The sequence below is a fragment of the Callospermophilus lateralis genome, unplaced genomic scaffold, assembly GCF_048772815.1.
Source record: "Callospermophilus lateralis isolate mCalLat2 unplaced genomic scaffold, mCalLat2.hap1 Scaffold_65, whole genome shotgun sequence".
In the NCBI taxonomy this organism is placed as follows: Eukaryota; Metazoa; Chordata; class Mammalia; order Rodentia; family Sciuridae; genus Callospermophilus; species Callospermophilus lateralis.
Genome location: NW_027514826.1, coordinates 1,394,270 through 1,417,315, shown reverse-complemented (window position 1 = coordinate 1,417,315; position 23,046 = coordinate 1,394,270). Strand labels below are relative to the sequence as shown.

At 35.4% G+C, this 23,046-nt stretch overlaps 1 non-coding gene and 1 pseudogene across 1 annotated transcript; both read right to left on the bottom strand.

Annotated features, from left to right (window-relative positions):
• The window catches only part of LOC143389802 (lysine-specific demethylase 5B-like), a 72,350-nt pseudogene that overhangs the window by 43,976 nt on the left and 5,328 nt on the right, over nt 1–23,046 (bottom strand).
• On the bottom strand, nt 3,255–3,355 carry LOC143640829 (small nucleolar RNA U13). The gene has a single exon (XR_013155157.1). It is a non-coding gene; the product is annotated as a small nucleolar RNA U13 (small nucleolar RNA).

Sequence of the window (23,046 nt, the reverse complement as noted above, 5' to 3'; positions counted from 1 at the left end):
TACCAGTATTCACAGAAAATTCAGCTTCTAAAATTTTCTTCAATTCTTTTTACAAACCATTATTATAAACTATACTTTTAACATCAATAAACTATTAAGGACTTCCTTCTCATTGAGGGTATATAAGCCAGTCTTGGTTTCTATTGTTTCTCAAAGTACTAATATTTATTGGGTTTTGTTGTTGTTGTTATTGTTTGTTTCTTTTTGCGGTGCTGGGGATTAGAACCGAGGGCCTTGTGCATGCAAAGCAAGCACTCTTACCAATAGACCTATATCCCCAGCCCAGTACTGATATTTTTTGGGGAAAAAAAACCAAAATTATTTTTGTGATCTGTTAACCAAGTAGTGTTTCTGAAACTATATATCACTTTGCCCTTGTTCATTCAGATATATTAAGGATGTCCATAAGTAAGAGATTTTCTTCTAAAGGTGTCACTGAGGTAAGATGTAGGCATCCATATCCCAGGACACGTGTCTCAGTTATTTCATTATTTCTTTTATCGTTTTTTCCCCCTTTGGAGGGGGGTGTCCAGGGATTGAACTGAAGGGCACGTGACCACTAAACCACATCCCCAGCCCTATTTATATTTTATTTGCAGACAGTGTCCCACTTAGAGTCTCACTAAGTTGCTGAGGCTAGCTTTGAACTTGTGATCCTCCTACCTCAGCCTCTCTAGCTGCTAGGATTACAGGCATGTGTCTCCACACCCGACTATTATTTATTTTTTTTTTTGAAGTAATGAGAATTGAACCAAGGGGCCTTGCTCATGCTAAGCAAACATTCTGCTACTGAGCTATATCCCTAGCCCTTATTTATTTTGAGAAAGGGTCTCACCTATGCCAGATTGGAGGGAAACCTGTGATTCTCCTGCCTTAGGCCTCCTAAATAGCTAGAATTGCAAGGGTGTGCCACCATGCCCAGCTTATCTACACAATTATTTTTTATTAGAGCATTATAGTTACACATAGTACTTAGGTTTATTAAAGATCAAGGATATGCTCAAAAAAACTGATTCTTTAATTAACAAACTTAATATGTTTATGGCTTTTGAATAACTATTTTCCTATTCTAGATAGTTTCCCTCATTCAAAAAATGGGGATACTAAAGTTTTTCATATTTCCAACTTTTCAAAGTAAAAAAACACTTCTCTTATTTATTCATTTTCTCAGAAAGCAAAATGGCTGAGTCTTTTTTTTCCATCTTTGTCAATGATTATTAAATAGTCAAGAGATTGAGAAGTGTGGTTACTGCAATATGAAGCTTCTCATTTCTAAATGTTCCCTATATATTCTGAATCCTAAAACATACATGCTATCAGACAGACTATACAGGAATCCAAAAAGTTTACACCTCTGTATGGAACAAGATAACTGAAAAAATATTCTTTCTTTCCAGGGAAACTTCTTATCAGTCTTTTTACTATTCTCCTGATTTTCCTTTTATTTCACCTCATATATTTAATGCTACTTTAAGCTTCCCAATTCTCTCTCAGCTAAGTATTTGACATTGGTTCCATGCTACTTTTCAGTAAGTCTAAGAATTATGGCTTTCACTCTCTAACCTGTTTTAAAAAACTAACAACTCCCCATCTTCACATCTCCCACCCTTAATCTCCAATGTATATCACCTTTGAAAGTACAATGGGCAGACTGGGGTTGTAGCTCAGTGACAGAACACTTGCCTAGCACATGTAAGGCAGTGGGTTTGATCCTCAGCACCACATAAAAATAAATAAATGAATGTATTGTGCCCATATACAACTAAAAATTGAAAAAAAAAGAAAGAAAGAAAGGGCAATGGGCAATCCAAATAGAAGCACAAGAACACCCATTCTTCCTAAGTATTGACTAGTTACAACTCAGCAGCTATCCAGGCAACATAAGCCCAGAAAAAGCTCTTCAATTTCTTATCCCTTTGCTGGAACAGTTCCCACCACCCCCACCCCACAAGCGTAAATGCTGGAATACACAAAGCCTCCTTGTGTGAGATGAATAAGGTTCAAAACAATAAAAAGCATAGGTACAGTTGTTGGACAGCCATAGCACCACAATTCCACAATGCCTGCTAATGGACCTGGAGAAGCTCTCACCTCAGCTCTCATGCATTTCGCTCTTCGGGCTGGGGGACAGGTTTCTGAGGGCTGCACAGACTGCCTCTGGGGAATATCATGGGGTTTGTACTCCTTGTCCTTTGTGTCTGTGGTCAGGTTGGGCTTCTGTAGACACTAAACATAAAATAAATTGCATTAATGAATCTCCCTTCTTTTTTTTAATCTGGTTTTGATGTATTTTTACATGGTACAATTATTTATGTAGATAACATACAGGTCTATTTTTTAAAATCTAAATACAAAGACAAGTTTGCATCTGTTTTAAAAAACTAACAACTAATAATATACACACATGTAATAAGTACAACAGCTTAAATTTTTTTAAACAACTAAATTTGGTTTCTTCAATTTATTTCATTGATCTCATTAAGTCACAGGAAACCACAGCAGGTTCCAGACACTCCCAAAGAGCCATTTGCAATTTCCCTTGCTTGCAACTGTCAATTAATTGAAGACAAGTTGTTAAAAAGACCCCTAATATGTTCCAAAAATAATTTCCTACATTAAGACTATCTTATTTTTCAAAAAGTGTTTGGAGTAATAAAAAGGGGAATCCAATAGGTTTTTTACAATTTTACCATCTTGTAGTTTTAGAAATAACTAAGCAATGCTGTCACCAAAATATACCACCTGAATTGAGAAAACAGGACATGTGACAAGCATTCCAAGGTTTGCATATCTCCAACAAAGTCTAACTCACAAAGCAAAGATTAATCAGTAGCTCAAAGCAATAACTGGCTCATCATACAAGTCTCTACTTATTCACTTTCTCCTTTAGTTTAATTCTAAGCTGACTAAAACATGGTATTTAATGCCAATACAGCATAACACAACAAAGTATCACCACTGAAGCTAATATGAATTTTAAGTTAGCACTTCCATTTCATAAGAGAACCCACAAACATCTTAAGCTTTCGGGAGGTGGAGATAGAGGAGATTAAACCCAGGATAATTTATCATTAAGCTACATCCACAGTCCTTTTATTTTATTTTGAGACAGGGTCTCACTTGGTTGCTTAGGGCCTTACTGTTTTAAGTTGCTGAGGGTAGCCTGCAACTTTAGATCCTCCTGCCAGAGGCCCAGAGTTGCTGGGATTATAGGTGTGCACCATCCTACCTTGCATGCAAAGCATTTTTTTTCCCGCCAGAAAGGTAATATGCCATGTCGTAACAAGGTTGAGAGGGAGGCACATCTCACACAGGAGCATGAACACCCAATCGTCACGCTTATGAACCGAAGGATCATGGCAAGCATTTTTTTAAAGTGAGTTCCAGCTAGGCAAAGTATGCACATTTATAATCCCAGCAACTCAGAAGGATCAAAAGTTTCAGGACAGCCTCAGTACCTTAGTGAGACCCATCTCAAAATAGAAAATAAAAAGGGCTGAGATTGTAGCTCAGTGGTAAAGTTCCCCTGGTTTCAATCCCCTATACCAGCTGTGCAACACCCCCTGCAAAATGTTCCAAAATGTAACCATCTAGAGGTTTTATATCATTTGTATTTGGTATGATAGGTACCAAAATAACAAAATTCCAGAATTATTGGCATTATGGATACCACTATTACCATATAGTCTTATTTACATGTTTAGCTCCTTTTCCTTTACATTTGCAGAGAAAATAGAGACGCTGTGGGGAGAATAAACAAAAGAAACCATAGAGAAACAAATTATCAGTCTATTTTCTAATGTTTAAGAAATATAATATATAAAACAGAACATCAAGTGATTACTTAATATCAAGTGAGGAATATACCAAAGACCCAACAACATAGCAATACTAAATATTTTGTTCTTTCTAAGTGATTTTATTTAGAAGTCAATTATTATATCATTAATATTATAATTAAACAGTCTGAAAAACTTATGAATAAAATACCAGTAATAAGTGAGAGAACCTGAGTTTTTTAAAAAAAATTGTTATGAAATAATATCCACCATTCTATAACAAGTCTTCTATTGAGCATCTGGAGCACATTTAAAGAAAGCAAACAGAGAAGAATAAACTTGCCCATCACATAAATTAACCCATTTATGTGTTCTATGAACTCTCTATTTGAGACACCAAAGTTGGGAAATACTAATTACTGTAAGGATGGTCAGAAATTCAGATACTAAATATTTAGACCATTTTTATTTCCCACTAGTTTCAATGATTTCCATTATCTATGATCAGTTCAGTTCTATAGGGACTCTATATATTGAGACCTACGAGCTTAGCAGCTTTTTAGAATATACATGAAGAGGGCTGGGGATGTGGCTCCAGCGGTAGCACGCTCGCCTGGCATGCTTGCGGCCCGGGTTCGATCCTCAGCACCACATACAAACAAAGATGTTGTGTCCGCCAAAAACTAAAAAATAAATATTAAAATCCTCTCTCTATATATAAAAAAAAGAAATATGCATGAAGAGCTTCATTATTTTGTTCTGAACCATAAATCAAAACACACACCTGAAGCCTTGGTTTTATATCTAATGCTACCACAAACACTAATTTTAACCGTTACTTGAGAAACAGAAATTTACAAATGATTAATAGCATCACACCATAAGCACATCATCCCACAGAGTAATCCCTTAAGACATTTAAAAAACATGATGATGCAAGATGGAGACCTGTGTTCTATAATGCCCATATATCATTGCTCAACTTTACTCAAGTTTCTCCAAATTTAGGCAATAAATTTGCAATAAATCCTTCATTATGTGCACTTCTTTTTTAAAACTCTATATTTTCTAATTCTCCTTTACCATAAAAACAAATTTTGACAATGAGAAATGAGCATAGGGGCTAGAGGTGTAGCTCAGTGGAATGGCTCCTGCTCATCATGTGTGAGACCCTAGGTTAAATCCCAGAACCCCCATTCCCTGTCCACGCCCCCCCCCTCAAAAAAAGGGGGACCAATATAAACCAATATAAACTTTCAATAGTAGGAGAAATTAAATCAAGACCTGGATATAAATTGGAAAGCCACCATCATTCAAAACTGTGTTTTTAAAAACATTCAATGACATAGCAGATGCTCATGTCGAAAAGACAGGATAACAATATTGTATAGGAAGAACCCATTGCCAATTTGTATATACATGCATAAAAAACAGCCAAGAGAAGTAACAAGCAGGAGGATTAGGGGCAATTTATTTTCATGATACTTCCCTGTGTTTTTAAATGCTTTTTAAACAACAAAACTCCACTGCCTAAGTATACAGATGGCATATTTCTGAAATGTTGGAACTTTAAAGCAGGAACTTTCTCTCCCCTGAGTCACTGCAACTTCCACACTTCAGATTCAAAAAGAGAAAAATCTATATGGACAACTCTATCTAGGTCTGATTATAAAACAGAACCATACAAGTTCCAAATTCAATATTGTTTTTAATTTCATCCATGGACTCACTAACCACTCATGTAATATACATTAAAACAGCTGGGCATGGTGGCACATGCCTGTAATTTCAGCTACACAGAAGGCTGAGGCAGGAGGATCAAGTTTGAAGTCAGCCTCAGCAACTTAACAAAAAGACCCTGCCTCAAAATTGGGGGGAAAAAAAAGTAAAGGAAAAAAAGGTGGGGGCAGGTGGTAGGGTAAGGATGTAGCTTAGTAATAAAAGCACCCTTGGGTTCAGTTCCAAGTAACAAAAATAGACACATAGCTTTCTGAATATCAGATTGGTCACTTTCTTCTAGGCTAAAATGAAAATTTACTTGAAATCAAGAAAGGAGAAAGGGAAGAAAATCTATAGGATTTAAGCATTACAAATGGTATTAGATTATAATATTAGAACAGGGTTTTGATTACTGGTTTGCCCTCAGAAACCATGTTATTATCTACCTTTCTATAACATAGAAACAACTTTTAAAATTATAGGGCTCACTGCTCTAGTCTTAGAATAACTCAAAGGATTTAAATAAATTGTGACTCTCTTTTTTTTTGCCAGAATCTTGAAATAGGTGGGAAGTTTCTACAATATTGTTTTACCTTAATTAATGAGAACAAAAGTGTTTATCTGAGTAAATTCACAAATACCATTTCTGTATGGAAACAAACATGGCTAGGTAAGAACTACTGAAAAAGGAACCCATTAGCTTCAAAGCTTTTGGGTTTTTTGGTTTTGTTTTGAATTGTATTACAGAGGATTGAACCAGGAATGGCATATGCTAGGCGAATCTTCTACCACTGAGCTACATTCTCAGCCTTTTTTTAAATTTGATTTTGAGATAGGGCATCATTAAATTGCCCAGGTGGTCCTAAATTTTGTATTCTTTCTCCTTCAGCCTCCCATTAACTGGATTACAGTTTTAAATCCCACCACACACCCTGAAGCTATGCAGTATTTTTAAGTTCCTTCTCCTTTACAAATATAAGCATTCTACATGACCCTTTCCTTGGGAATCTCTGCTGGCAAAAAAGAACAAATAAATTATTTTCCAAGTTATACTTTCATAATATGGGAACCAGGGATGCTTTAAATAGCAAGCAAATGCAAAAGTATAAACCTAACAGTATACAATAATTAACTTCTTGCTGTAAATAAACACCTGTTGTGGAGTAAATACAGATTTCAGGTTTTGACAGTAAAATAACATGTCCTCTATAATCTTACTCATTCTAAAAACAAATGTCTAAGTATGGTTGCTCTCAAAACAGAATAACAACACTGGAGAAAACAGCCAAAAACCAAGGTCTTCTGAACAGTGTCATTCAAATACAACTAAGGCTTTTTTATTCCCCCTAAAAGATAATATACCAACAAGCAGTAAATGAAACAGGTATGTGGCGAGCCCCAAAACTCCCCCTCAGACTGTCTCCAGACAGGAATAAATTGTAAGGGTTGAGAATTCGTTCATAATGCCCTCTGATATGTGAACCCACAGCTTTGCCAGGAGCAAAACCCATCTTGGTGGCAATTTTGGTCCATTTTCTATCCTTGCAAACAACTGCAAATCCACCTTCTTCTGCAACTAACTGTTAAAATAGCAAAAGTTAGAAACACTTATGTGGAAATCATGCCTAGGTAGACTCCAAGAACAAAATGTTCTTGGCTAATGTTATATTTTAAAAATACTTTTCCCAAGTAAAAGAAAAAATGCATGTGCTGTTAATATCAAGCTAGACAATTAAAACATTTTTTTAACAATATGTTCATAAACATTTTGTCCCTCCCAAAATGACTTCTTGCTTCCCCAAAGCAGTCATCTTAAAAGAATCATAATCAAATCTCTACTAAAGCAAAGGCCCTAGGTACTTGGTCCTACTCCGTGACCCTTAAAATCTCCACAAACTAAGGGACAGAAAGCCTGAAATAATGTTTGGTGGAAAGAATGCAGGCTTTAGATTAAAGTGGGACCTGGGGGGCTGGGGTTGTGGCTCAAGTGGTAGTGTGCTCGCCTGGCATGGGTGCGTCCCGGGTTTGATCCTCAGCACCACATACAAAGATGTTGTGTCTGCCGAAAAATAAAATGTAAATAAAATATTTTTTTTTTAAGAAAGTGGGACCTGGAATTTAACTATGAGCTCAGCCATTTTAACTGGGTCATTTTTTTTTGTTGTTTGTTTGTTTAAATCCCCATGAGCTTCAGTTTGTCTGTCTATACTAAAATGGAAAGAAATAGTTTACAGAATTATTGGTGAGTTTAAAAATGACAAAAACGGGTGGCAGCAAAATACACAAGACTTCCAGACCAGACAGATGGAACCTGATTCTTATCACTCAACGGAACTAAAAATCTCACTTTACTTTGATTTTGGTACCAGGGATTGAACTCAGGGGTGTTTTACCACTGAGGCACATCCCTTTTTATTATATTCAATTATTTAGAGACAGGGCCTTGCTGAGTTGCTTAGGGCCTTGCTAAGTTGCTAAGGTTGGCTTTGAACTAACAATCCTCCTGCCTCAGCCTCCCCAGTTGCTGGGATTACAGGAGTGTGCCATTTCACCCAGCTTCACTTTATATATTTTAAACAAGTTTCTTCACAAGGCAAAGAAAACCAAATGCACTGTTCACAATTATATAAATGAGTAAGATGGTCATTAGCCCTTTACCTTATTTAGCTGAAACAAGTCCAAGATCTTCCTCTCCACATGTGGAATTTTTAGAGTACTTCCCTGTAACTCCCAGTACTTTGCAATCTGGTCCAGGAAATTCAATTTTACACGAGTTTGAGCCTAAATGACAAAAAACTGAGCATTAATCTCAGATATTTTGTTTATGTCTTTGTTTACTTATTTTTGGACATGTCTCACTATGTTGCCCAAGATGAGCTTGAATCCCTGGGATCAAGGGATCCTCCCACCTTAGCTTCCTGAATAGCTCAGACCACAGGCACATATGCCTGCTTATAAAATAAACTTACCTAGTTTTATTTTAAAGCTCATGTCTATTACCTGCCTGTGCCACATTTTCATTCTTAGAATATTTAAATGCAAAACTATTTCTGAATTCAAGAGAAATAATCAAAGGATACAAGATAAAGCTGATTAAACAATCATACTTTAATAGAGAAATAGCTGAAAGTAAATAAATGAAGTTGGCTAAAAACTTATATACTAACTCAACAAAACCTTAATTTAGCCCTTATCATGCATGTGTCAGGCAAGGAGTTCTACACTCAATAAACAGTCTTATAACATAAGTTCTTACCCTAAAAGGTGCTTCATTTAAGAGGTACCAGAGTAAACACAATTTCATTTTACAGCTTAAGTTACGTGACAAGTTTTTATATGCCCACCTTGGTCTTTTTACAACAAGATTTCAAAGGCTTGTTGCAAGTAGAAATTTTCTTACTTGCTCAAACACAAATCTAAAACCAGATTTATAATAGTGCTTCTATAGCAAATTTTTTTCAATGGTCCTGGGGATTGGATTCTGGGCCTTGTGCATGCTAGATAAACACTGTACTGCTGAGCTACATACATCCCCAGCTCTGATCCTCCTAGCTCAGCCACCCAAGTATCTGGAATTATAAACATGCAACACCAGATGCGGTCTATATCAGTTTTTAAAAAATATATATATTTTTGGTTGTTAGAAGATCTTTATTTTTATTCATTTATTTATACGCGGTGCTGACAATCAAACCCAGTACCTCTCACATGCCAGGCAAATGCTCTACCATTGAGCCACAACCCCAGCCCCCATATCAATTTTTAAAAGTGCCTATAATTTAAAGATAAAAAAGGAAACTTTTTAAACATATTATTATTATACAGTCATTTTTATTTTTACTCTCTTTGCCAAATATAAGCTGGACAGTTTGGGGAGATTTAACTTGAAGCCAGACCAAAATTTGGATCAATATTCAGATATTCTCAATCATACCAAGATTTCAAGTTAGTAATTATCTTCTGTTTTCAGGTTTAATTTGAATTTGAAAATACACTGAAATTATTTACAGTATACACATTTTAATCCTATTATCAATGTCTATAAAATTCTGTTGGATATGTGCTCTGTTTCAGTTAAGGATGTTTAGTTCAAAATTAAAATCAGATTTTAAAACTAACAAAAAACACAAGTCTTATCTACCCTGCTCTTGGTGGCTAGAAACTGAAAAAACATCTGTTCTCTAGAGAATGTTCTGTGTTCCTCACTCTTCCTTAGGAAACTAAAGTGTTATTAAATCTAAGTGACAAAGTTATGCATTTTGAAGAAATTAGGACTATAGAATCTGTTCTACTGTGTAATTCTTTTCAAAACCTAAATTCTAATGATTATCACCTTAATATAGGATTTACTAACAGACCAAAAAGTGTCTGACAAGTATCATTGCTTTTAGTAAAATTTGTCTGTTTCAATGGCCTTACTGCAAATTGTTTTACCATGATCATCAACTATTGGACATAATTTCTTTCCCTACCAGATTGGTGACAAAGCCTCTTCAAAGTGGACCCCTCAGGAATACAGGAAACAGGAACAATAGTAAAGACATTACCTCCAATTCATTCAGCCTCTGGATCCGTGGAGTAAAATGAATTTTATCAACATCACATGCAAAAGGTGGCTGCCAATCCTAGGAGAGAGCAAAAGCTCTTATTAGAAGAATTTATAATTATTTGACATTTAGTAGCAGAATATATACACGAATGAATGATATATCACATATACTCCCCCCCTTCCCTGCTGAGCCCAGCAATATCACTAAGCGCCAGCCTGTGTTGAAAAAACAGGTTTAGGTAAAGAGACTCTAACTTCTTATTTACTACAGAAGTATCTTACTACAAAACAGCTATATCAACACCATAATATATATTTTTATATATTTAAACTTCTAGTCACATTAGCTTTTATTAAAAAGTTGAAGATAAGTTCTTCAATAGGGGGAAGGAGAAACTGACATCCAAAACCAATTTTCACTATCCTTAATATGTCTATTCATATAGATACCTGATCTCTAGAGAATCCTTCTATACTGGGAGAACTGAGATCATGAGGAAAGAATCAAGCAAGAAGAAAAACATATAAATTTACCTATGTGGAGCTAAATACAAACAAAAATCTACAATAAGGTAAGAGCTAAAATATTTTAAAAATGCTTTTTAATGAATTTCATTTGAAATAATAATGAAAAAGTCCAGAGATGGATAGCAGTGATAGTTGCACAACAATGTAAATGTATTCAACCAAAACAATCATAATCATAATTATAGGAACAGGGAAATCAATAAAGTAGATCAAGGAGATCAGGGAAAAAAGAAAAAGTGGCTTTGAAATAGAAAAATAAAATATTGAAAAGATATAATTCAAGAAAGTTCATATCCTTTAACCGAATTTCATACACAGAAATTTATTCTAAGAGAATAATTCAACCAGAGTGAACAAATTTCATGTGTGAAATTAACTGCAGTATTATGTTAGGAAGAAATATTAGGATATTAAAATAACAATGAATAACATACAGCATTTGCAAGTGCCAGATTTATAAAGAATCTCTGATCAATAAGAAAAAATTGGGGGGGAAACTAGGGTGTAGCTCAGTAGTGAGAGAGCATGCTTAGCATGGACAAGGCCCTAGGTTTAATCCCCCGAACCAAATTTTTAAAAAGAAATGGAAAATGACCAATCATCCCAAGATTAGTGTCCAAATTAATTCCAAATAAGAAATAATCAAAGCTTATATTGTTTCTACCTATCTTACTTAGCAAAGACTAAAAATACACATACCATCGATATTAGAAATTTGTGACAAACTGTGCACTCTTAATGGTAAGATATTTAGGAAGCTTATTAAGGCATATGCCCTCTGACCCAGAAATTCCCTGACAGCAATTTACAAATATGCATTAGTATTCACAATAACAAGATGTAGACACAGGAAATTCACTGTAGAATTGTTTCAACTTAAAACCAAATATGTGGGCCGGGATTGTAACTCAGTGGTAGCATACTTAACTAGCATGTGTGAGGTACTGGGTTCAATTTGCAGTACCACATATAAATGAGTAAAATAAAGGTCCATCAACAACTAAAAATAAACATATAAATTAAAAATTATTTAAAAAAAAACACACCCAAATACACTAAGATGGGCTTGGTGGTACACACAGCTGTGATCCCAGCTAATTGGGAGGGTGAGATAGAGGAATAACTAGTTCAAAGCCAGCTTGAGCAAAATAAACAGAAAGCACTGGGGACATAGCTCAGCAGTAGACAGCCCCTACGTTCAGTCCTCAGTAAACAAAACAAAAATAAATGACAACAAAGCCCTAATATGTATCAGTGAGGAGTAAGTTAAGCAAATGTTGGTACATCTGTAAATAATAAAACTAATCAGCGGTAATAAATAAAATATCTAGGCATTCAACATTGAAAATAGCTAAGATTCAATGAGTAAACAAAAACAAAACATGAAAAATTGTGTTCACAGTTTTATGTACTTTAAAGACTACCATAACAGGAAGAAGGAAGAAAGGCTTTTTCACCTTTCGAACCTATACTGCAGGAATTTATCACTATAGTTTTTTTGTTTAAAAATAAAAAAAGCCAGGCACGACAGAGCAACTCAGGAGGCTGAGGCAGGAGGATTAAGTTCCAGGATAACAACAGGGCAATTTAATGAACTGTCAAGAAACTGGGGATGAAGCTCAGTGGTAGAGCACACTGGCATTCAATCCCCAGTGGTACCAGGGATGGGGGTGGGGGGTAACAAAAAATAGAAGTTTAGTTTTGTTTTAGTGATATAAAAGACTTCAGTTGAAATGCCCACCTGCAAGTTCTAACACGTGAGGGTTAGTTGTTTAAGAATACAATGTTTAATGCCATTTCAGTCACACTGCCTTCTCAATAAAGACTATGACATCCCAGCAGCTCAGGAGGCTGAGACAGGAGGATCACAAGTTCAAAGACAGCCCCAGCAACAGTGAGGCGCTAAGCAACAGTTGAGACTCTGCCTCTAAATAGAATACAAAATAGGGCTGGGAATATGATTAAGTGGCCGAGTGCCCCTGAGTTCAATCCCCAGTACCAAATAAATAAATAAATAAAGACTATGGCTAATATTTAAATGGTAGTTATGTTCAAGTTAAAAATACTCCATACTAGGGCTGGGAATGTGGTTCAAGCGGTAGCGCGGTCGCCTGGCATGAGTGCGGCCCGGGTTTGATCTTCAGCACCACATATAAAGATGTTGTGTCCACCAAAAACTAAAAAATAAATATTAAAAATTCTATCTCTCTTTTTAAAATAATAAAAAAAATAAAAATACTCCATTACTAGTCAAAAATATGAAAGTCTAGGGGCTGGAATTCTAGCTTAGTGGTAGAGTGCTTGCCTAGCATGTGTGAGACCCTGGGATGAATCCCAGGCACCACTTAAAACTAAATAAAATAAAGGTGTTGTGTCCGTCTTTTTAAAGATGAAAGTTAAAAATACTCCATACTAGTCAAAAAGATGAAAGTCTAGGGGCTGGGGTTCTAGCTTAGTGGTAGAGCACTTGCCTAGCTTGTGTGAGACCCTGGGATGAATCTCAGGCACCACTTAAAAGTAAATAAACAAAATAAAGGTGCTGTGTCCATCTTTTTAAAGATGAAAGTCTGCCAGGTGCAGTGGCACACACCTATAATCCCAACAGCTCAGTAGGCTGAGGCAGAAGGATGGCAAGTTTGAGGACAGACTCAGCAACTCAGTGAGACCTTGTCTCTAAATAAATACAAAATAGGGCTGGGGAGGTGGCTCAATGGTTGAAAGTCCCTGGGTTCTCTCCCTGTATCACATATACGAACAAGTGATCAAATATTTAGTTTTATCATACCATCCAAAAGGATTTGAAGGTGATATAAATTATTCCCTGACTGATCAGATAGATAATAAGCCTTCTAATCCCTAAACATAAACAGATGATATAGAAATTTCATGTCCTGATAAGCCTGAAAAACTTTGAAAAATTAAAGTATATCTTTATATTTCTATAAGTAATTTATGCTTATTTTAGCCTGTAGCCTCAAATAAAATGAATACTAAAAGTGACACATCAAGAATCCCTTCAATTATATTTTATAATGACACATCAATTAAAATTTATAATTAAAGGTTTCAAAAATCATTTTTTTTCATTTTAAAATATCTACTCAAATGTTTGCCTCCTCTTTCAGTTGCAAATTAGAGGAAAAAAGATAAATGCCATTCCTTTTGGGACTTTCATTTTCAGTAACAAAGGTGTACTCCAATAAAAAAAAAAAAGAACTGCATGGTGCGGTGGCATGTGCCTGTAATCCCAGAGGCTCAGGAGGCTAAGGCAGGAGGACCACAAAGCCAGCCTCATCATCTAGAGGTCCTAAGCAACTTAGTGAGACTCTGTCTCTAAATAAGATACAAACTAGGGCTGGGGATGTAGCTCAGTGGATGAGTGCCAGAGTTCAATCCCCAGTGTTAAAAAAACAACAACACAAGAACTGCACATTATTTGAATGCTCACTATCATGGGGAACCCAAGAGAGCCTTGGCAAAGTCTGGCCTCATTGGGTCATGTGTTTTAAATAAGGATGGGAAAGCCATTAAGAAAGAAAGATAAGAAACCATTATAAAAAGGCTCTAATAAGTAAAAATTAGGGGAAATGATTTTCAGATTAAGAAGTCAAATAATAAGATCTCCACTTACAAACATTTTGAAATTTTCTATCTCAACACTTAATCTAAAAGGAAAATATCATGTAACCTAATCAATAAAGTGATTAAAGGCTGGGAATGCAGCTCAGCGGTAGTGGGCTTCCCTAGCATGAATGAAGCTGTGGGATTCATCCATGGCAATACAGAAAAAAGATTTTTAAAAAATTTTAGCCAGGCATGGTGACGCAATATGCCTGTAATTACAGCAACTGGGGAGGCTGAGACAGGAGGATCACAAGTTCAAGGACAGCCTCAGCAACTCAGTGAGGCCATAAGCAATTTAGCAAGAATTCAATCTCAAAAAATAATAATGGTTGGGGGGGTATATCATTGGTGAAGTGCCCCTGGGTTCAATTCCCTGTACACCCAAAAACAAAAAGTGTCATTTTTTATTTTTTTTAATAGTTGTACACAATACTTTAATTTTGTTAATTTTTATGTGGTGCTGAGAATTGAACCCAGAGCCTTGAACATGCTAGGCAAGCCCGCAACCCCAGCCCAATAATAAACCATTTTTCTTACAGAAAAACAATATTTTCAGTCCATAAAGTAATAAGAAATCATAGATTACAAGCGGTTCTAAATAAATTCCCTGCTGAGATTTAATTTCCTTCATTTTTAAAACTTTAAAATATAGTTTTAACTTTCAAAATAAAAACTACAAGAACTATATTATTTAACACTTTCCTGTTTTCATATATGTATACACGACCAATGTAACTCCAAATCATGTACAACTACAAGAATGGAAAGGTAGGCCAGGCACAGTGGCGCACAGCTATAATCCCAGCTGCTTGGGAGCTGAGACAGGACAATTGCGACTTCAAAGCCAGCCTCAGCGACAGCAAGGCACTAATTAATCAGTGAGACAGACCCTGTCTCTAAATAAAATACAAAAATACTTCTGGGAATGGACACAGTGGTTGAGTGCCCCTGAGTTCAATCCCCAGTACAAAAAAAGAAAAGGAATGGTAGATAATGGTAGGATTCATTGCTAACACATATGTTCATATATCATTCCCCAGGATCTCCTCTTAACCTTCTCCTCCCTCTCACTGGTCCCTTTATTTTACTCTACTGATATCCCTTCCTTTTTCATGAGACCCCTTCCCCCAACCTTTCTTTTCCTTTCTCCTCTCTAGCTTCCACATGAGTGAAAACATACTGACCCTCTAACATTCTGAGTTTGGCTTACTTTGCTTAATATAGTGTTCTCAAGTTCCATCCATTTTCCCGAAAATGACACAATTTCATTCCGCTTTATCACTGAATAAAACTCCCATTATGTTTACACCACATTTTCTGTATCTATTCATCCACTGAGAGACACCTAGACTACGGTTCCATAGTTTGGTTATTGTGAATGGTGCTTCTATAAACATGAGCATGCGTGTATCAGTACAGTTTTCGGACTTTAATTCTTTAAGATAAATAGGAGTGGTCTAGCAGGGTCATATGATGGTTTCTCCATGCTAATTTCCATAGTGGTTGTGCTAATTTACAATCCCACCAAAAGTTTAAAAGTGTTACTTTTTCCTCCCATCCTCTCCAGCTTGTATTATTACTTGTATTTTCTTTCCTTTTTTTTTTTTTTTTTGGTGTGTGTGTGTGGGGGTAATTAAACCCAGGTGGGCTCCAAGACTGAGCTACCTCACCAATCCTTTTTGTTTTTTTGAGACAGGATCTCTCTAAGTTGCTTAGAGCTTCACTAAATTGCTGAGGTAGCCTTGCACTTGATCCTCCTACTTCAACCTCCCAAATCACAGCTGTATTGTTGTGTTTTGATTTGCATTTCCCTAATTGCTAAAGATGCTAAGCATTTTTTTCCATATATTTGTTGGTCATTTGTATGCTTCTTTTGAGAAGTATCTGGTTTAATTCTTTTGAGAAGTATCTGCTTAACTCATTTATTAATTGGATTAATTTTGGGGCCTGGGGTGTTAATTTTAAATTGAGTTGTTTAAATTCCCTTTTCACCACTTTTAACAAAACTTGGTAATTGGGCTGGGTTTTTAGTCAGTTAGGCCCTGGGTTCAATCTTCAGAACAATAAAAAGTACATATATATGCATATGTATATATAAACTTGGCAATTACAGGTCCTCAAAACCAGAAGAAAATATAAAATGGCTCTCAGAGATCTTTTTTCATCAAACCTCAAAGAAACAGTTTCCTGTCAGGTCACTTTATAGGAACCAGCCAAGTATCATGTTGTTCATAAACAGTAGAGTAAGGGAGCTAACTAGACCACATAGATATCTTACCATTCCCAAATTTACTCATCAGAAGTCTCCCAAAATCACCTACTGAAATGATTTATACAGATTTTGGCATATCCTCGAAAGTCTTTTTTTTTTTTTTTTTTTTTTTTAGAGAATTTTAATATTTATTTATTAGCTTTTGGCAGACACAAGATCTTTGTTTGTAAGTGGTGCTGAGGATCAAACCTGGTCCGCAAGCATGCCAGTCGAGCGTGCTACCGCTTGAGCCACATCCCCAGCCCCTCCTTGAAAGTCTTAACAGGCCTATAATGAAAATATCTTTTTTAAAATTCACGAAGAAGGATTCTAAAAAAGCTAACTGAATCCCTAGAACAAATCACCTTCTACCCAAATGGACTGATAATCATGATGTGAGCTAATCATGACAAGCTAACAGAAAACTAATATTTCTTTTCGGTCACTCATAGTTATGATATGTAAATCACTGGATGGGACCAGAAGAAACTTTAGATTCTTCTTCCCTACTGTTACCAATACAGGCACACATTATTTATTTTGGAATGCTAACACCAAGACAGATTGTGACCAAATAGTCAGATTGTGACCAAATAGCTGTAACACCACAGCTTTTCTCTCAAGGAAGTTATTATTTATTTATTTTTTATTTATTTATTTTTTAAAAAGAGCAGCCAAGACCTTGTCTTTCTTTCTATTTTTTTTTAATATTTATTTTTTTAGTTATCGGCGGACACAACATTTTTGTTTGTACATGGTGCTGAGAATCCAACCCGGGCTGCTCGCATGCCAGACGAACGCGCTACCACTTGAGCCACATCCCCAGCCCCAGAAGTTATAATTTAATAAGTAGTTTTGGTTCAGTTTTCTTCCATACTTAAGATCCCAGTAAGGAAAAACAATGTCTGGCAGAAAATTGAAGTTATCAAGGTTTAGAAAAGACCTGTTAATTTACCATCTTAAGTGGATGTGCATCATCTTAAATGTTTGTGTCTCAATACATCCTTTATTCTTTCAAACGGGCATCTATCCTTGAAGCCTGGTCACTGTCTTAATATGTTTATGCTGCTAAAACAAAATCCTGGAGACTGGGTAACTTGTAAATAATAGAACTTTATTTTTCACAGTTCTTGGTAGGTTTTGATATTTGGTGAGGGTTAGGTCTCTGTTTCCAAGATGGTGTTTTGAATGCTGTGTTCTACTTGGGTGGAAGGTTTGTAAAAGGGTCTGGGCTAGTTCCTCCAACCCTTTTATAAGATTTCTAATCCTATTATAAGTACTCTGCCGTTGTGATTTAATCACTTCCCAAAGGGTCCTACCCCTTAATACTATCACTTTGGTGATTAAATTTTAACACATGAGTTTTGGGAGGGGCACAGACAATGAAACCATAGCAATCAGAATCTATTAATATTTTGAATGGACTAGCAGTTTGCCTTGTTAAACATTTAACAGTAGTGGGGTGAGCTAAGCAATTTCCAAGCTAATTTCAGTTCAGGTTTAAGTTTAGTCTTTGACTTTAAATATGACTATTAGGGATCATATGTGGGGTTTAAGAATGTTTCCACTTTGAATGTTAGGCTTAAAGTTAATGAATCTTAATTGTAGGAGGGCTAAGTATTTGCTGTTAAATATTTGCATCTATTAAAATAGATTACCATTTAACTTCCTTTTTTGAATACAATTACAAATGTATGTTTAGTTGAGACATCAACAAAACAACAAAGTTTTTGTGTTCTTTTTCTACCTTTTCTGAGGCTCAAGATGATTTTTAGTCTTTCTACTATCCCTTTCCTGACCCTGGCTTTGAATCTCTTTAAAAGTGATTAGTTCATAAAAGACCAAAGGTAGAGCTTGTGTTTACAGTCTAATGAGACCTTAAAAGTAGGGTGTGGGATGTTTGACTTTTCCTGCCTTTGGTGTCCAGGTAGGTTTGGGTGTTGCTTAGGGAAGGATGTGGGGGCAGAGTTCAACCTGAACCCCATTCCTCATGAGAACAAATCATTTTTAGCTTGTAGGTGAATTCTAAAAAAGCAAACACAGCCAGGAGTTTATGAAGGAAGGGTTATGAATTGTTGCCTGATAAGAACTATCACAAAAGGCTCTGCTAGAACCATTAACTTGCGCAGAGGCCACCAAAAAACTCATGCAAAAAGTACTTCCACAAGGTCATCTGCCCAGCAACCGTCTGTTCAAACTTGAATTGGTGCCACACTTGTTATTAACCCTTGTGACTAAGGATTATTGTTTTGAAATATATGAGGTAATCCTCTTCATTTTTGTCTTTAAAAACTTCCCCTGGCATCAGTGTCTTTGAATAGGCCCATTATTTCCTACGACAGGCATAGTCCCCTTGCAATACTCTGCCATTTCCAAATAAATATTAGTATTTTAGAGTCACCTGTGTTTTATTTAGGTAGATAGTTCCATAAATAGGGGGCAAATTCTGGTTGCAAAGTGAAAGACATTAAAATGATTCAGATGCATTTGGGAAGAAGATATAATAATATCTGCCATTCCATTATCTCATACTGCTTTGAAATCTATTTTCCCTCCATTTGAATCTAGGCTTACTGTCTTTGGCCGATAGAATGTGATGGGAATGACACCTTGTAATTCTTTTTTTTTCTTTTTTTAAAGAGAGAGTGAGAGAGGGAGAGAGAGAGAGAGAGAGAGAATTTTAATATTTATTTTTTAGTATTTGGCGGACACAACATCTCTGTTTGTATGTGGTGCTGAGGATCGAACCCGGGCCGCACGCATGGCAGGCGAGGGCGCTACTGCTTGAGCCACACCCCCAGCCCCACCTTGTAATTCTAGATACAGGTCTTATATTCAGCTTTTAACTTCTCTGAGTCCTCACCTATCCTACTGGATAAAGAACATGGAGATGGGTAGAGGTCCAGCCAGCCATCCCCCTGCTGTTCCAGCCATTCAAGCTGAGACACCACATATGTGAATGGATTCCATTCATCAGCTAGCTGTGCACTCCAACTGACCCTGATCACTAGCTGATAACCCAGATGAATCCAGCCAAATGCTCAATCCCAGAAAATACCACAAGGAACAGAGGAAATACCCAGTCAAGCACACCTACCCCTTATTTCCTGACCTATAAAATCTTAGGCAAATAAAACTGTTCTGGATTTAAGCCATTAAATATTGGGATAGATAGTTGAGTAACAAAAGATAACAAAAACAAACCTGACACTAATTAAATTTCTTAATGATAAATTATAGAATGCCTACACTTGAGGTGATCTATGACCTGTTTACCTTCAATAAGTTACTTTATGGAAAACCATGCTGAAGTCTGGAATATTCAAGTGATATGCTTCTAATTTTAAACATTGTTCTTTTGATAATTTATAGTTTGATATTAATTTAAAGCAAATCTAATACAGTTAATACAAAGTAGCATATGTAAAGTTCACAATTATCTACAAGTTTATCATGAATTCAGGTTTATAATTATTAAAATTAGCCATTTGATCATCACATAAAAAAAGCAATTACATTATTCTGTGGAATGTAGTATTCATGTCTCTAAAACATATTTTCCAAATAACAGGAAAATATATTTAACACATAGCCAATTGAATTGAAAGAATTGTTGCCAAGGTGGGTATAAAATTATGCCATATGAAACTATTTATAAGTGTGTGATATAGCTGATTTTTAATTTAATCATAGCTTATTTGAGGTTGGTCTAAGGTTTTCTTGATGTTTTCTCTTCAAGTCAGGAAAAAATGAAACTAACTACTTAAATGGTAACACAAATTGATGTTAATAAATTAGTACATTCATAAAAGGACTCCCAGTTTTACTGCTAAAAGCACTCCATTATTTGCAGCATTATGTAGTTTAAAAGGCACCCTGATAAGTGCCTGTATTCAAATCCTTTCCTGTGCCCTTTGTGTTCTTATCTTCCCTGGGCCAGCAGACAATACTGCTTTTCACTAACCTTTGGCACTCCACCATCAGCAATAAACTGAGAGCTCCTTCCTAGTCCCTGAGCTTCCTTAATTAGCATCACCTGTGTACTTTCCATTTGGAGCAACCCCATCAGCAGTGCACACCTGCTTTGGAGCCTGCAGGTAGAACAAGACTCAGTGTCTCTGGGCTCTGGGGAGTCCATCTGCTTGCCCTAAAGCCATAACTGAATACCTATCATCCTCAACAAGCTTACAGTAGCCTCTAATCCGGGTAATTGTGCCACCATAATGTCAAAGTGAAATGATAAACAAGAAACTAAACAGACCCACATAGAGTGGCCCAACAAAGAAAGTAAAACGATTCCTTCTTTTTCAAAATAAAAGATATTTATCTTTACAAAAAAAGTAAAGTATTTTTCTGCCCATTTCAAGATGAAACATTTCATGTTTAGATTTGCTCTAAACCTCTCACAAGACAGATGAATTGCAAACATTTTAATTTTTTCTGCCACAGTATATTTTTAAGCACAAATTTTGAAGTATGTCTTTAAAAAATTCAAGATCATGTTTTTCCTTAAAATATTTTAATGGTATAAAGCACTTTGCATTTATGTTAAAAGGGTACAATTGACACATCTTTAAAATAAAAAAGCTAGCAATGAATCATAAGAAAAAAAAACGTAATGAATGTCTTTTACTGAACAATGGATAAAACATAGGCATTTAAACCAAAGGAATTTTAAAAGGCTTAATTTGTGTTCTTCTCATGAACTCGCACTTTTCTTTTTTGTACCCTTTTTTCTTTGCCAAGAAGAATTTAGCTGTGACAATTAATGAGTATATTTTGTTGAAGCTAAGTTCTTTTAATGTCAAGCTATTATATCTTCTACATACAGAGGAGGGAAGGTGCCAAGATTTCTAACAAGTAGGTACACATTCTTCTTTAAACAAAAACGCACTAAAAAGCATTTTGCTCCTAGATTGATGTGTTGAAAGATATGCAAGTGAATTCTGAATCTATTAATCTAAAGACTATTTTGATAGAGAAAAATTTCTATAGATGAACACACACTAAAAACAAGATTCTCTGGTCTCCTTGCCCAATTTGTATTTAAAAATAATATTTTAACCAGAAATAATTTGAGTCTGAAGGTAGGGAAGAAATGTTTCCTTATTATATGAAGTCTCACTTAATAAACATCTAGTCTATTTCAAATGTTAATATTTATGTTTTACATAAATGTTGAGAAAATATAGAAATGCTAATTTTTTGTTTCATGATTTTTATTTGCAATAAGAATGGCTCATATATGTATAAAGAAATAATTATTCTTAATCCTTATTAAGTTTTGATTTCACATCTTACACTCAGAATATGTAAATCATACAGTCTTCATCTTTTATATAAGAAACTGAGGCCCATAAAATAAACTGCCAGGAGTTGTACTGCCAATATTAATTAAACTCTCATTCCTTAAACCTCAGTCTAATGCTATTTCCATTTTAATATGCCATCTTCCTTCACTGAACTTGAGTTCCTGAATGTCAAATGAAAAAAGTATATTTTAAAAACAACCAATATAAATAAGAGCACCAGATTACATGTGATTTTGCATGGGTATGGGATGTTTTCTAACCACTTACATAGTGGTTAAAAAACAATATAGTGTTCTAGTTTCCAAAGCACAGCCAATGCTTCAGCATGTCAAAAATGGTCATCAACCTATTTGGAAGTTTTTTCAATAAAGCAAGAGATAACTCACATAATATTCTAACTCTACAAAGCAGCAGAAGATAAATAAAGTAGAATGCACAAAGAGAAATTTGCATGTATTATAGCAATCCACTTTATCAAAATACTGTCTATGATAAATAAAATTTAAGATCAACGATTCTTGCTTATTCATGCAACATTTAGGTAGACTTTTTCAAAATATAGTTTGTACAAGGCATGTTTCTCAGGATATGAATAGGCTGTAAAAGTGAAAACAAAAATTTCCAACTTAAATATACTTGAGTGAAACTTATGAAATATCTCTTCATGATGTGCACACTTCGTATGCCCATATGAAACATTCTTCTAAGTTATATAGTAAAACTATCCAATTAACTTTGTTTCACTGTTTCTCCAAATTCTTTTTCCATAGAACCCCTTATGAAATAAGAATATTGCATAAAGTGCAATGAGTGATGCAAAATTAATGCATATCGTGTGTACAGAGAAACTACAGTAAAGTCCTATCTTCATTTCTAAGCCGAAGTATAACTTCCAATCACTTTCCTGAAAAATAAAAACTGCACAAAATATTATTTCATGATAATCATCCCTTTTTTAGTTTCTCCTTTCCTTTCCTGAGCCAAAAAATTAAAAACCCACAAAAGATAAAAATAGTCAAAAACATTGAATGAAACTGCTTCAATATGAAAAAGATGGAACTCACATCTTGGTTTCATTCATTTTTTACTGAATGAATGAATACAGGTCACTGCATCTGTCCGGAGAGCCAATCTTAAGATTATGGTTCCCCCCTCCCCATCCCAAACACGTACACACAGGCAACAGTCTATTTCTTGTCTATATGAATTAAATCTGACAGAACTCTATACGGGTGGGTAATATTAGGGTACTTCTTAAGATTTTTTTACTTTATTTTTCTACTC